This window comes from Oncorhynchus nerka, linkage group LG3, assembly GCF_034236695.1.
Source record: "Oncorhynchus nerka isolate Pitt River linkage group LG3, Oner_Uvic_2.0, whole genome shotgun sequence".
NCBI lineage: Eukaryota > Metazoa > Chordata > Actinopteri > Salmoniformes > Salmonidae > Oncorhynchus > Oncorhynchus nerka.
Genome location: NC_088398.1, coordinates 62,629,812 through 62,646,316, shown reverse-complemented (window position 1 = coordinate 62,646,316; position 16,505 = coordinate 62,629,812).

Sequence of the window (16,505 nt, the reverse complement as noted above, 5' to 3'; positions counted from 1 at the left end):
TGTGTGATATTTGATCCACATCCCTTTATTGGTCTATTTCCGCCTATCGGTGAATTTAGGCTATTACAGTGATTGTGTGTGCGTGTGTATGTGCACTGACATATTAGGCTATACATTATTCTTGAAGTCAGGACTGTTGATGCTTCTAGTATATATATGTGTGTGTGTGTGTGTGTGTGTGTGTGTGTGTGTGTGTGTGTGTGTGTTTGTGAATCACATGTGCATGGGTAACCTTCCTGTGATCTGGCAACTTGTATGAGCATTGGTAATGCCTAGCCTTTAGCTCAGCAGGGAAACCCGACCTTTTAGCGCTGACCTGATTTGACCCCAGTTGGTCACACAAACGCATCCTAAATGAGTGCTTATTATACAATTATGACACTTTATAGTCAATATGCCATTAATATACATACATTATCAATAGAGATTTGATAGACCTATTAAAACATACCCGCTATGCCACGTTCTGACCTTAGGTCCTTGTTTTGTCTTTGTTTTAGTATGGTCAGGGCGTGAGTTGGGGTGGGCAGTCTATGTTTGTTTTTCTATGTTGGTTTTTGAGTTTGGCCTGGTATGGTTCTCAATCAGAGGCAGGTGTCGTTAGTTGTCTCTGATTGAGAATCATACTTAGGTAGCCTTTTTCCACCTGTGTTTCGTGGGTGTTTATTTTCTGTTTTGTGGTTCATCACTAGACAGGACTGTTTAGTTTGTTCGTTCTTCCTAATTGTTATTTTGTTTTGTGTTTAGTTTTGATTATATTAAAAATCATGAACACTTACCACGCTGCACTTTGGTCCTCACTTTATTCCACCGACGACGGCTGTTACACTCTATAGATGTACATGGGTGTATGGTGTATATTGAATGCATTTCTTCAGTTCTTTACTCTTCTCTTTATTCTTCATGGATTTAAAAGCATTGGATTGGTGTAAGAATGAGCCAGAGGGAGTTTCCACCATAATTCTTAGTCCATTTCTTTTTTATCCATGAGGGGGAGTGAACAAGTGCACAAGAAGGGGTGAGATTGGACCAGTGCACTCTGGGTCTTACAATTGTCACTCAATTCACTCCAGCCATTTTGTTCTTCCCCAATGGACTCTCCGCACATGATGTTAACTTAAGGATTGCTCCTCCTTATCAATTTTAGGCAAAAATGACATACCCAAATCTAACTGCTGTAGCTCAGGGCCTGAAGCAAGGATATGCATATTCTTGGTACCATTTGAAATTAAACATTTTGAAGTTTGTGGAAATGTGAAAGGAATTAAGGAGGATATAACACAATAGATCTGGTAAAATATAATACAAAGAAAAAATACAACCGTTCTTTTGTATTTTTTGTACCATCATCTTTGAAATGCAAGAGAAAGACCATAATGTATTAGTCCAGCCCAGGTGCTATTTAGATTTTGGCCACTAGATGGCAGCAGTGTATGTGCAACGGTTTTTAGACTGATCCAATGAAACATTGCATTTCTGTTCAAAATTTTGTATCATGACTGTCCAAATGTGCCTAATTTGTTTATTAATAACTTTTCATGTTCAAAATTGGGCACTCTCGAAAACAATAGCATGGTATTCTTTCACCATAATAGCACCTGTAAATTGGATAGTGCAATTAGATTAACAAGAATTGAAGCTTTCTGCCAATATCAGATATGTCTTTGTCCTGGGAAATTCTCTTGTTACTTACAACCTCATGCAAATCGCATTAGCCTACGTTAGCTCAACCGTCCCGTGGAAGGGACACCTATCCCGAAGAATTGATGTTAATATAAAGGATCGTCCAGGGGCCTGTACAGGACATTGAACCGGTACAAGACATTCAGATAGAAATATATTGTGTAGGAAAGATGATTTTGTGTCATTAGAATAGGATATAGAATCCTGTGTCAACTCTATACATTACGTTTCTATCAGCAACAATCTGATTGAACGTGTCACCTTTGTGAATAGTACCCTGCTCAGCATTCAGATGACACTTGATTAGACAGGATGGATTTAACATTATTAGGGGGTACATTGATAAACTAGTCACCAATATACAACAAGTGCATGGCTTCCTATGGCACTACTCTTATCTGCTTTCATGCCTACCATACAGTATGGCGTTGGGTGAGATTTCATCCAGATATACCAACTGTGTGAATAATGGTATAAGCTTTCCTTTGTGTGAGGGAAACAGAAACTAGCCTTCTCATGTTTAGGGACTTTCTATTGGTGACTTGACATTCAGGATATAAAGGAAAACATTCTTATCCTGTTTATCTGACAGTTTGACTATACCTTTTATCTCTTCAAAACACCTTCAATCCCCATTGCATCTAATCATTTAACAATAATACAAAAATGAAATGATTTTATATGGAAACATATGTACACTTTATTTATCATAGGCACAGACATAGCCTCAAGGTGTCCAGTGTATCAGACTGCAGCAGGGTCAGGAGAGGAACATACACACACACAGAAGAGTGAAAATAATGATCAATGAACCGGCAGATATCATAGACAGAAATAAAACCTGAGTATTTTCTTGAACTAGGCATACAGTGTTCAGTATTATGCATGGGTTACAAATGTCATATGCACATGCTTGTAAAAAGGCACTGTTTGAAATTAAACTTAACTGAATGTATCGACATTAGACAAAGACGATGTCTGGAAAATGTTGACAGGCCAGTAATGTAATCAACTTACAAAAGGACATATCTTCAGAATAAACTACAGACATGGGTAGGTGTCCTTGGTGAATTTCCCCCTGTTTCAATTCAATGCCACAATTTCAACAGCAGTTGACAAAAATGGGGAAATGAATTCAATAATGTGGCTAAGGCAGAAGGAATCCTCACAAATTAATTCCCACATCTTATAAAACAAGGATGGCAATTCCTTCATATTACAGTAGATTATCATTAATAAATGTTTATCCCATTTCTGTTGTATGTCAACAATGGCATGTTGTTGCCAGGATGTGTTCTGCATTATCATCATCGTAACAAGTGATCTGGATGTCTATTTTGACCAGGTAGTTAAGTCATGCATTCTTGAAAGCTGGGCTCCCTGCCTGTGCCATTAAACCCCTACAACTCATCCAGAACGCCGCAGCCCGTCTGGTGTTCAACCTTCCCAAGTTCTCTCACGTCACCCCGCTCCTCCGCTCTCTCCACTGGCTTCCAGTTGAAGCTCGCATCCGCTACAAGACCATGGTGCTTGCCTACGGAGCTGTGAGGGGAACGGCACCTCACTACCTCCAGGCTCTGATCAGGCCCTACACCCAAACAAGGGCACTGCGTTCATCCACCTCTGGCCTGCTCGCCTCCCTACCACTGAGGAAGTACAGTTCCCGCTCAGCCCAGTCAAAACTGTTCGCTGCTCTGGCCCCCCAATGGTGGAACAAACTCCCTCACGACGCCAGGACAGCGGAGTCAATCACCACCTTCCGGAGACACCTGAAACCCCACCTCTTTAAGGAATACCTAGGATAGGATAAAGTAATCCCCCCCCCCCTTAAAAGACCTAGATGCACTATTGTAAAGTGGCTGTTCCACTGGATGTCATAAGGTGAAAGCACCAATTTGTAAGTCGCTCTGGATAAGAGCGTCTGCTAAATGACTTAAATGTAATGTAAATGTAAAGCTCTCATGTAAATTAAAGTAATTTAGGTTATAGAATATGGTGTGGCAAATGTGTCTAAAACAACAACCATTATTCAAACTTATGACACCTCACATGTCTACGTACAGAGTACAGACCATAAAATATAGACAACTCCAGAAAGGCAAAATGCAAAAACTCTAAATGGTATATATGTTTTGTAATTGTATAATTGGGCAATGCATTAGCTTGGTCCAAAGAATCCGACACTAACTCAATATAATTTTATTCTTCACATGCTTCGTAAACAACAGGTGTGGAAAATAGAGAAATAATAGAAAAGTAAAACATTTAATAACAAAAGTAATACAATACACAAATAAGTAACGATAACTTGGCTATATATACACACAAGGGCTACCAGTACCGAGTCGATGTGCAGGGGTACGAGGTAATTGAGGTAGATAAAGAACATTTGGGTAGTATTCAAACCCCTTCACCTTTTCCACATTTTGTTATGTTACAGGCTTATTCTAAAAGGGATTTGAAAAATGAAAACTCCTCCTGAATCTACACACAATACACCTTAATGACAAAGTGAAAACAGGTTTTCCAAAATTTGTGCAAATTTATCAAAAATGAAAACAGAAATACCATATTTACACAAGTATTCAGACCCTTTGCTATGAGACTTGAAATTGAGCTCAGGTGCATCCTGTTTCCATTGATCAACCTTGAGATGTTTATACATCTGATGATCGGCTATGAAAAGCCAACTGACATTTACTCCTGAGGTGCTGACTTGCTGCACCCTCGACAACTACTGTGATAATTATTATTTGACCATGCTGGTTATTTATGAACATCTTGGCCATGTTCTGTTATAACCTCCACCCGGCACAGCCAGAAGAGGACTGGCCACCCCTCATAGCCTGGTTCCTCTCTAGGTTTCTTCCTAGGTTTTGGCCTTTCTAGGGAGTTTTTCCTAGCCACCGTGCTTCTACACCTGCATTGCTTGTTGTTTGGGGTTTTAGGCTGGGTTTCTGTACAGCACTGAGATATCAGCTGATGTAAGAAGGGCTATATAAATACATTTGATTTGATTTGATATACAACTTGATTGGAGTCCACCAATGTGGTAAATTCAATTGATTGGACATGATTTGCAAAAGGCACATACCTGTCTATATAAGGTCCCAGGGTTGACAGTGCAAAAACAAAGTCATGAGGTCGAAGGAATTGTCCGTAGAGCTCCGAGACAGGATTGTGTCAAGGTACAGATCTGGGGAAGGGTACCAAAACATTTCTGCAGCTTTGAAGGTCCCCAAGAACACAGTGGCCTCCATCATTCTTAAATAGAAGACGTTTGGAATCACCAAGACTCATTCTAGAGCTGGCTGCCTGGCCAAACTGAGCAATCAGGGGAGAAGGGCCTTGGTCAGACCAAGAACCTGATGGTCACTCTTGACAGAGTTTCAGAGTTCCTCTGTGGAAATGGGAGAACCTTCCAGGAGGACAACTGTCTCTGCAGCACTCAGGCCTTTATGGTAGAGATGGAAGACACATGACAGCCCACTTGGTGTTTGCCAAAAGGTACCTAAAGGACTCTCAGACCAAGAAACAAGAATCTCTGGTTTATTGAAACCAAGATTGAACTCTTTGGCCTGAATGCCAAGTGTCACGTCTGGAGGAAACCAGGCACCGCTCATCACCTGGCCAATACCGCCCCTACGGTGAAGCATGGTGGTGGCAGCATCACGCTGTGGGGATGTTTTTCAGCGGCAGGGACTGTGAGACTAGTCAAGATGGTCCTGGTTGGGAGACCAATACGGCTGTAAGTGGTGTTGGAGGGCCAGTAGGAGGCACCCTTTCCTTTGGTCTCAAAAAAATATCCCAATGCCCCAGGGCAGTGATTGGGGACATTGCCCTGTGTAGGGTGCTGTCTTTCGGATGGGACGTTAAACGGGTGTCCTGACTCTATGTGGTCACTAAAGATCCCATGGCACTTATTGTAACAGTAGGGGTATTAACCCCGGTGTCCTGGCTAAATTTCCAATCCATCATACCATCACGGTTACCTAATCATCCCCAGTTTACAATTGCCCCCCCCCCCCCTTCCTTTCCCCTGTAACTATTCCCCAGGCTGTGGCTGTGTTCTCAGTCAATTTACCTGGTAAAATAAGGGTAAAATAAAAAATTTAAAATCAATAAATGATTGAGCAACAACCCTAAACACACAGCCAAGGCAACATAGGAGTGGCTTCGGGACATGTCCCTGAATGTCCTTGAGTGGCACAGCCAGAGCCTGGACTTGAACATCTCTGGAGAGACCTAAAATGGCAGTGCAGCGAGGCTCCCATCCAACCTGACAGAGCTTGGAAGGATCTGCAGAAAAGAATGGGAGAAACCACCCAAATACAGGTGTGCCAAGCTTAAAGCTTCATACCCAAGAAAACTTGAGGCTGTAATCGCTACCAAAGGTGCTTCAACAAGTAAAGGGTCTGAATAGTTATGTAAATGTCATATTTCAGCATTTGACAAACACCACTAGAGTACCCACCCATACATTTGCTAACATTTCTAAAATCCTATTTTTGCTTTGTCATTATGGGGTATTGTCACGTTCGTTATAAGGATCGGACCAAGGCGCAGCGTGAATAGAGTTCCACATGTTTTAAATAAAACCGAAACTCAGCAAAACAAAACAAACAAGCACAAACGAAACGTGAAGCTACTAGTGTGCACACAAGCACCTAACTGTAGACAAGATCCCACAACAGAAAGTGGGAAACAGGGCTGCCTAAATATGATCCCCAATCAGAGACAACAATAAACAGCTGTCTCTGATTGGGAACCATATCAGGCCAAAAAATAAATACAAAACCCCTAGACCTACAACAACCCTAGACATACAAAACCATAGACATACACCACTAGATTACCCACCCTAGTCACACCCTGACCTAACCAAAATATATAGAAAACAGAGATATCTAAGGTCAGGGCGTGACAGGTATTGTGTGTAGATTGATGATTGAAAAACATAGATTGAAAAACATATTTAATCCATTTTGAATAAGGCTGTAATATAACAAAATGTGGAAAAAGTAAAGGGGTCTGAATACTTTCCGAATGCACTGTATGTACAGTACCAGTCAATTCAGTGTTTTTCTATATTTTTTTACTATTTTCTACATTATAGAATAATAGTGAAGACATCAAAACTATGAAATAACACATATGGAATCATGTAGTAACCAAAAAAGTGTTAAAGAAATCAAAATATATTTTATATTTAAAATTCTTCAAAGTAGCCACCCTTATGTTTTGATGACAACTTTGCACACTCTTGGCATTCTCTCAACCAGCCTTATGAGGTAGTCACCTGGAATGCATTTCAATTAACATGTGTGCCTTGTTCATTTGTGGAATTTCTTTCTTTCTTGTGTTTGAGCCAATCAGTTCTGTTGTGACAAGGTAGGGGATTGCCCTATTTGGTAAAAGACCAAGTCCTTACTATGGCAAGGACAGTTCAAATGAGTAAAGAGAAACATCAGTTCATCATTACTTTAAGACATGAAGGTCAGTCAATACGGAAAAGTTCAAGAACTTTTAACTTTTCTTCAAGTGCAGTCGAAAAACCATCCAGCGCTATGATGAAACTGGTTCTCATGAGGTCCGCCACAGGAAAGGAAGACCCAGAGATACCTCTGCTACAGAGAATAAGTTCATTGGAGTAACCATCCTCAGAAATTGCAGCTCAAATAAATGCTTCATAGCGTTCAAGTAACAAACACATCTCAACATCAACTGTTCAGAAGAGACTGCATGAATCAGGCCTTCATGGTCGAATTGCTGCAAAGAAACCACTACTAAAGGACACCAATAAGAAGAAGAGAGACTTGCTTGGGCCAAGAAACACGAGCAATGGACATTTGACCGGTGGAAATCTGTCCTTTGGTCTGATGAGTCCAAATTTGAGATTTCTGGTTTCAACCACATTGTCCTTGTGAGACAGAGTAGGTGAACAGATTATCTCTGCATGTGTGGTTCCCATCATGAAGAATGGAGGAGGTGTGATGGTGTGGGGGTGCTTTGCTGGTGACACTGTCAGTGATTTATTTAGAATAAGGCACACTTAACCAGCATGGCTACCACAGCATTTTGCAGCGAAATGCCATTCCCATCTGATTTGTGCTTAGTGGGACCATCATTTGTTTTTCAACAGGACAATGACCGAATGGACAATGACTACCAGGCTGTGTAAGGGCTATTTGACCAAGAAGGAGAGTGATGGAGGGCTCCATCAGATGAACTGGCCACCACAATCATTCGACCTCAACCCAATTGAGATGGTTTGGGATGAGTTGGACCCGCAGAGTGAAGGAAAAGCAGCAAACAAGTGCTCAACATATTTTGTATTTTTTTATTCAACCTTTATTTATCTAGGCAAGTCAATTAAGAACAAATCTTATTTACAATGAGGGCCTACACAGTGTCACACTCTGACCATTATTTGCGTTGTTTGTTTCTATGTTTTGTTTGGTCAGGGTGTGATATGAGTGGGAATTCTATGTTGTATGTCTAGTTTGTCTATTTCTATGTATTTTGGCCTGATATGGTTCTCAATCAGTGGCAGTTGTTTGTCTTTGTCTCTGATTGGGAACCATATTTAGGTAGCCTGTTTTGTATTGTGGTTTGTGGGTTATTGTCTATGTGATGTTGCATGTTAGCACTCTGTTTCTATAGTGGTCACGTTTGTCTGGTTAGTTTGTTTGTTTGTTTGTTTGAGTGTATTTTGTGTTTTTTCCCGTCTTCATTAAATCATGCATTCACACCACGCTGCGCTTTGGTCCGCTTCTTGCGACGATCGTGACACACAGGCCAAACCCGGACGATGCTGGGCCTATTGTGCACCGCCCTATGGGACTCCCAATCATGGCCAGGTGTGATACAGTCTGTAATCAAACCAGGGTGTCTGCAGTGATGCCTCAAGCACTGAGATGCAGTGCCTTAGACCGCTGCACCACTCGGAAGCCCCACGAGTGGGAACTCCTTATGTGGGAACTCTTTCAAGACTGTTGGAAAAGCATTCCACATGAAGTTGGTTGAGAGAATGCCAACAGTGAGCAAAGCTGTCATCAACGTAAAGGGTGGCTACTTCGAAGAACCTCAAATATTTTTGGTTACTACATGATTCCATATGCGTTATTCTACAATGTAGAAAATAGGCAAAATAAAGAAAAACACTTCAATGAGTAGGTGTGTCCAAACTTTTGACTGGTACTGTATATATAATTAGGAATAAAGAGAAAGATAGTAAATAGTAGCAGCAGCGTATGTGATGAGTCAAAAAAACTGAGTGCAAAAAGGTCAATGCAGATAATTAAATAGTTAACCAAATAGCTACCCGGACTAACTATTTAGCAGGAATATGGCTTGGGGGTATGAGCTGTTCAGGGTCCTGTTGCTTCCAGACTTGATGCATTGGTATTACTTTCCATGCAGTAGCAGAGAGAACAGTCTATGACTTTGGTGGCTGGAGTCTTTGGCAATTTTTAGGGCCTTCCTCAGACACCGCCTGGTATAGAGGTCCTGGCTTTGCGGAAGAATGTCAAGCAGTTGCCATACCAAGCGATGATGCAGCCAGTCAAGATGCTCTCAATGGTGCAGCTGTAGAACCTTCTGGAGGATCTGAGAGCCATGCCAAATATTTTCAGCCTCCTGAGGGGGAAGAGCCATTGTCGTGCCCTCTTCACAACTGTGTTGGTGTTTTTGGATGACGATAGAGCCTTAGTGATGTGGAAACAGAAGAACTTGAAACTCGCAACCCGCTCCACTACAGCCCCGTCAATGTGAATGGAGGCGTGCTCGGCCCTCTGTTTCCTGTAGTTCACGATCAGCTCCTTTGTCTTGCTGATGTTGAGGGAAAGGTTGTTGTCCACTCTGACCTCCCTATAGGCGCTCTCATTGTCGTCGGTGATCAGCCCTACCACTGTCGTGTCATTGGCAAACTTAATGATGGTGTTGGAGTAGTGCACGGTCACACAGGTGTGGGTGAACAGAGAGTAAAGTAGGGGCCTAAGCACGTACCCTTGAGGGGCACCTCGTGTTGAGGATGAGCGTGGCAGATGTTTTGTTGCCTCCCACCTGGAGGCGTCCCATCAGGAAGTCCAGGATCCAGTTGTAGAGGGAGCTGTTCAGTCCCAGGGTCATTAGCTTAGTGATGAACTTTGAGGGCACTATGATGTTGAACGCTGAGCTGTCGTCAATGAACAGCATTCTCACGTACAGTTGAAGTCGGAAGTTTACATACACTTAGGTTGGAGTCATTAAAACTTGTTTTTCAACCATTCCACAAATTTCTTGTTAACAAACTATAGTTTGCATGACACAAGTAATATTCCCAACAATTGTTTACAGACAGATTAATTCACTGTATCACAATTCCAGTGGGTCAGAAGTTTACATACACTAAGTTGACTGTGCCTTTAAACAGCTTGGATAATTCCAGAAAATTATGTCATGGCTTTAGAAGCTTCTGATAGGCTAATTGACATCATTTGAGTCAATTGGAGGTGTACCTGTGGATTTATTTCAAGGCCTACCTTCAAACTTAGTGACTCATTGCTTGACATCATGGGAAAATCAAAAGAAATCAGCCAAGACCTCAGAAAAAAAATTGTAGACCTTCACAAGTCTGGTTCATCCTTGGGAGCAATTTCCAAACGCCTGAAGGTACCACGTTCATCTGTACAAACAATAGTATGCAAGTATAAACACCATATAGAACCACGTAGCCGGCATACCGCCTGTCACATTTGCTCCTGCTACGCCCTCTGGTGTTCACCCGGTGTCTTCTTCACCTGCAGTTACTCCCACTGTACACTCTCTCTCTCTCCCTCTCTGTGTGATTGTGTAGTTGGAGACAGGTGTGCTGGAGTCAGAGCAGATCCCTACTAGCTGCAATTCGTTCCATAATCAAGACCTCTACAAATACTCAGTCCTGCCACTTCCACTCTGCCAGATCGTAATCTCTGTTCAGGCAGTTTATGATTCTAGCCATTTATGATTATACAAGATCCTGTTTCTCTGCCTGACACCGTTTATCCTCTCATTGCAGTTACTGCGCTGTCTCTGGCTCCTGTCTCCACCACTACCTTGGATTCCCCTCAGGACTTGTTTACCCTGTTCTACTCAGCTAACTCCATCTCCAGTCTATTCCAGAACCCCCAGACCTGTCTTCTGTTCCTCCAGCATATCACTTTCTAGCTCATGCATTCAGTAAGCACCACACCCCATCTCTGCCGCCTCATTGGCCGTATGACTGTGCTATCGAGCTTCAGCCTGGAGCTCCTCTCCCTAGTAGCAGGTTGTATAACCTCTCTCGCCCCGAGCAAGAAGCCATGGAAGAATACGCCCAGGACTACCTGGCTGTCGGACATATCAGGCATTCTTCCTCTCTGGTGGCAGCTGGGTTTTTCTTTGTCAAGAAGAAGGATGGGTCACTGAGGCCATGCATAGACTTCCGTGGGTTGATTAGTATCACTGTCAGGAACAAGCATCCCTTGCCACGTATCAGTGCTGCTTTTGCCCCCCTCCATGGTTCCACAGTGTTTACTAAACTCGACCTCCGGAATGACTACCACCTTGTCGGCATCAGAGAAGGGGACGAGTGGAAAACGGCGTTTAACATACCACTTGGACATTAAGTATTTGGTTATGCCTTTTGGTCTAACACCCCTGCTGTTTTTCAGAGCCTGGTTAATGATGTCCTGAGGGATGTCATTGGGTGTTTTGTCTATGTGGATGACATTCTTATTTTTTCGAAGGACCTTGAGGCTCACAAGCAACACGTTCTCCAAAGACTATTGGAGAATAACCTATTTGTTAAGGCTGAGAAATGTGAGTTTCATGTTTCCTCTGTGTCCTTCTTGGGTTACATTATTCCTCAAGGACAGCTACGAACGGACCCTGCCAAGGTTAGGGCAGTCACAGAGTGGCCTGTGCCCGCATATATGAAGCAGTTACAGCGTTTCCCGGGGTTTGACAGTTAAAAAAAAAAGATTCATCCGTGACTACAGTCGTTTGGCAGCTCCTCTCACCACTCACCTCCACTCCATTCCACTGGTCCCCTGAGGCAGAGGCAGCATTCTGGGAACTCAAGCTCCACTTCACTTCTGCTCCACCCTTACCCAGCCAGACCCAGAACTCCAGTTTGTCCTCGAGGTGGATGCTTCCGACACCGGGGTAGGTGCGGTCCTGTCTCAACGTTCTCCCTCGGATCAGAAGCTCCATCCTTGTGCCTTCTTGTCCCGCAAGCTCTCGCCTGCAGAGAGAAATTTTGACATAGGTAACCGGGAACTCCTGGCTGTTAAGCTGGCTCTTGAGGAGTGGCGTCACTGGTTACAGGATTCGGTCCTTCCCTTCATTGCGTGGACAGATCACAAAAATCTAGCCTACATCCAGACCCCCAAACGTCTGAACTCTCGGCAGGCCAGGTGAGCATTGTTTTTTGGAAGATTCAACTTCACACTCCCTTATCTCCCTGGATCTAAGAATATCAAGCCTGATGCCCTCTCCCGTCAGTTCACCGCAGACAACACAAGTTCCAAGCTAGAAACAATTATACCATCCTCCTGCATCGTTGCTGCTCTTTCCTGGGAAATTGAGTCAGGCTCTTCTGAACCAGCCTGATCCTAGAAACGGTCCTTGTAAGGCTCTGTTTGTGCCAGATTCAGTTCGTTCTGATGTTCTTCAATGGGGCCATTCTACTCACCTCACCTGTCACCCTGGCATGAACCGGACTGTCGCGTTCCTGCGTCAGCGATTTTGTGGCCCACCATGTAGAAAGACTCTCGGGAATTCATCTCAGCCTGCTCGGTCTGTGCTCAGAACAAAACCTACATCTGGTCGGCTTCGTCCTCTTCCCATACCCAGTCGCCCCTGGTCACACATAGCTTTGGACTTCGTCCCTGGGCTTCCCCCATCGAATGGTAACTCAGTCATCCTCACCTTTATTATTGACCGATTTTCCAAAGCTCACTTTATTCCCCTCCAAGCTTCCTTCCTCCCGGGAGACTGCAGACCTGCTGGAATCCCATGTTTGGCGGCTGCATGGCATCCCTAGTGACATTGTTTCTGACAGAGGACCCCAGTTTACATCCCAGGTATGGAGAGCCTTCTTCACAGCTCTGGGCATTAATGTCAACCTTTCGTTTGGATATCACCCCCAGACCAACGGCCAGACTGAGTGGGCCAACCAGGAATTGGAAACTGCAATACACTGTGTGACTTCTGCTATTCCTTCCTCCTGGAGTGCTCAGCTACCCTGGGTGGAATATACCCACAACACCCCTCATCAACGCCTCATCAGGAATGTCTCCCTTTGAGTGTGCTCTCGGTTACCAACCTCGCTTGTTCCCTGCCCAAGAGGTCGAAGTAGCGGTGCCCTCCGTCGGTTGCTTCAGCCCCAGTCTACACTCCAGGCCAAAAGGTATGGCTTACATCTAAGGTCTTGCCCCTGAATGTGGTTACCACTTATCCTCTCATTGCAGTTACCGCTCTGTCTCTGGCTCCTGTTCCACATCTCACCACCCAACTACCTTGAGCTGGATATTATTCACCACCACTACACCTTGGATTCCCCTCAGGACCTGTTCACCCTGTTCTACTCAGCTAACTCCAACCTCAGTCTCCACATCTGTTTTTTCTGCAACTCATCTGAGCCTCCCCGGATCTGCACTCCTTATCTCTCTGTGTAACAATAAATATTTTGGTTCATTCATCCCTGTTTCCTCATCGGAGTCTGCTCTTGGGTTCCCCTGTGTCGCTCCGCATAACACCGCTCAGGAAGGAGACGCGTTCTGTCTCCTAGAAATGAACGTACTTTGGTGCAAAAAGTGCAAATCAATCCCAGAACAACAGCAAAGGACCTTGTGAAGATGCTGGAGTACACAGGTACAAAAGTATCTATAGCCACAGTAAAACGAGTCCTATATTGACATAACCTGAAAGGCCGCTCAGCAAGGAAGAAGCCACTGATCCAAAACCACCATAAAAAAGCCAGACTACAGTTTGCAACTGCACATGGGGACAAAGATCATACTTTTTGGAGAAATGTCCCCTGGTCTGATAAAACAAAAATAGAACTGTTTGGCCATAATGACCATTGTTATGTTAGGAGGAAAAAGGAGGAGGCTTGCAAGACGAAGAACACCATCCCAACAGTGAAGCACGGGGGTGGCAGCATCATGTTGTAGGGGTGCTTTGCTGCAGGAGGGACTGGTGCACTTCATGCAATAGATGGCATCATTAGGAAAATGATGTGGATATATTGAAACAACATCTCAAGACATTAGTCAGGAAGTTAAAGCTTGGTCACAAATGGGTCTTCCAAATGGACAATGACCCCAAGCATACTTCCAAAGTTGTGGCAAAATGGCTTAAGGACAACAAAGTCAAGGTATTGGAGGGGCCATCACAAAGCCCTGAACTCAATCCTATAGACAATTTGTGTGCAGAACTGAAAAAGTGTGTGTGAGCAAGGAGGCCTACAAACCTGACTCAGTTTAACCAGCTCTGTTGATCCAAGTTAAACCAAATACTAATTGAGTGTATGTAAACTTCTGACCCATTGGGAATGTAATGAAAGAAATAAAAGCTGAAATAAATCACTCCAATATTATTCTGACATTTCACATTCTTAAAATAAAGTGGTGATCCTAACTGACCTAAGACAGTGAATTTTTACTAGGATTTAATGTCAGAAATTGTGAAAAACTGAGTTTAAATGTATTTGGCTAAGGTGTATGTAAACTTCCGACTTCAACTGTAGGTGTTCCTTTTGTCCAAGTGGGAAAGGGCAGTGTGGAGTGCGATATAGACTGTGTCATCTGTGGATCTGTTGGTGCAGTATGTGAATCGAAGTGGGTCCTGGGTGTCTGGGATGATGGTGTTGATGTGAGCCATGACCAGCCTTTCAAAGCATTTCATGGCTACAGTTGTTAGTTGTTAGTACTACGGGGCGATAGTAATTTAGAGTAGTTACCTGGGCGGTCTAGGGCACAGGTAGTATGGTGGTCTGCTTGAAACATGTAGGTATTACAGACTGGGTCAGGGAGAGGTTGAAAATGTCAGTGACTTGCCAGTTGGTCAGCGCATGCTCAGAGTACACGTCCTGGTAATCGGTTTGGCCCTGCAACCTGTTTCAAGGTCTTACTCACATCGGCTACAGAGTGATCACACAGTCGTACGGAATAGCTGGTGTTTTCACACATGGTTCAGTGTTGCTTGCCTCGAAGCGAGTGTAGACGGCATTTAGCTCATCTGGTAGGCTTGCATTACTAGGCAGCTCACAGCTGGGTTTCCCTTTGTTATCTATAATAGTTGATGGCATCTCCCTGCCTGTGATGCTATCAAGAGCACCCAGCTCCCACAAACAAAACATCAGGCTATTGTCCCATTACACACACACATACAAATCATACACACAGACATGATTGGATAGGGTTGAGATGTGTTGTTTCTGTTCTTGTCCTTTAATCCTCTGCCACAGAAACAGTGTCTCAAACTCTGTGTGGATGCAGAATGTCCAACAACTTTATCTGAAGGTAGCCTGGAGTGTGGCTCAAACTGTTCTTCATGTTTTGTGATTATGCATGCATCTACAAAGTGCACAAAACATTAGGAACACCTTCCTAATATTGAGTTGCAACCCCTTTTACCTTCAGAACAGAATCAATTCATCGGGGCATGGACTTCACAAGGTGTCGAAAGTGTTTCACAGGGATACTGGCCCATGGTGACTCCAATACTTCCCACAGTTATGCACCAGGCTGCTGGTCATTTTTTATACACACTGGAAACGGTTGAGTGTGAACAACCCAGCAGCGTTGCAGTTATTGACCCTGCTCAAAGCACTTATATTTTGGTGTCTTACCCATTCACCCTCTGAATGCCACACATACACAATCCATGTCTCAATTGTCTCGAGGGATCATAGCTTTCACCTGGATTCACCTAGTCAGTTTATGTTATGTAAACTCAGTGTTTGTGTGTGTTTTATCTCCCATTCTGTGCTTGGGGTCCACACAACTTGTGAACTCTGAACTCACTGTAGCTGAACATGGTATGCACAGACGAGAAGCTTCACCTGGGGAGAGAGGAGTCCATCAATCAAATGTTATTTATATAGCCCTTTTAACAACTTGTCAGTCTTTTACAATAACTTGGACTAGAGCCCCTCTCACTATGGCTATGAGTTACGCTGTGTGTGTGTATATATATATGTATGTGTACCTTGGTTGTAGGTGACTCTGCCAGGCAAATGAACAGTTTGTTGATGCCTGATGCACTGGGCTGAATGAGTAGATGAAGTGACTGTCCTGTGGGGTGTAATTGAAAGAGGAAAAGATCAGTGACATGAATCAATCAACTAACTATGAGGTAGAACAAACAAAAAAATAAACCGTTCTCCAGACCTCCAGGCCAGGAGTACTCCTGATAGAGTGAGACTCACCAGGAAGATGGGCAGCTGGAACATGTCGTTCAGCACCATGGCATGAACACTGTAGTGCCTGCACAGCCTGGCTGTGATCTCACCTCAGGAAGTTAGCAAGGAAAAGTAAAAGCAAGATACCAGAGCCTGGAAGGAGAAAGGAAGGAGAGGGAGACCGAGATTATGATGAAAAGATTTCCCCCAAACAAGTGCAGCAATCCAAATGTACTGCATCTGTATAATTGTTTAAAGTATTATAGGGACAGATCACTTTTTTGAAGGTTTAGCTTATTTTCAACTTACCTAGGGTGTTGTGGAAGTCTATGGGTATCTGCTAGCATCCTACTAGATACCCATAGACTTCCAGTCAAAGTGCTAATGCTAGTTAGCATTGGCTCACAAAACTACC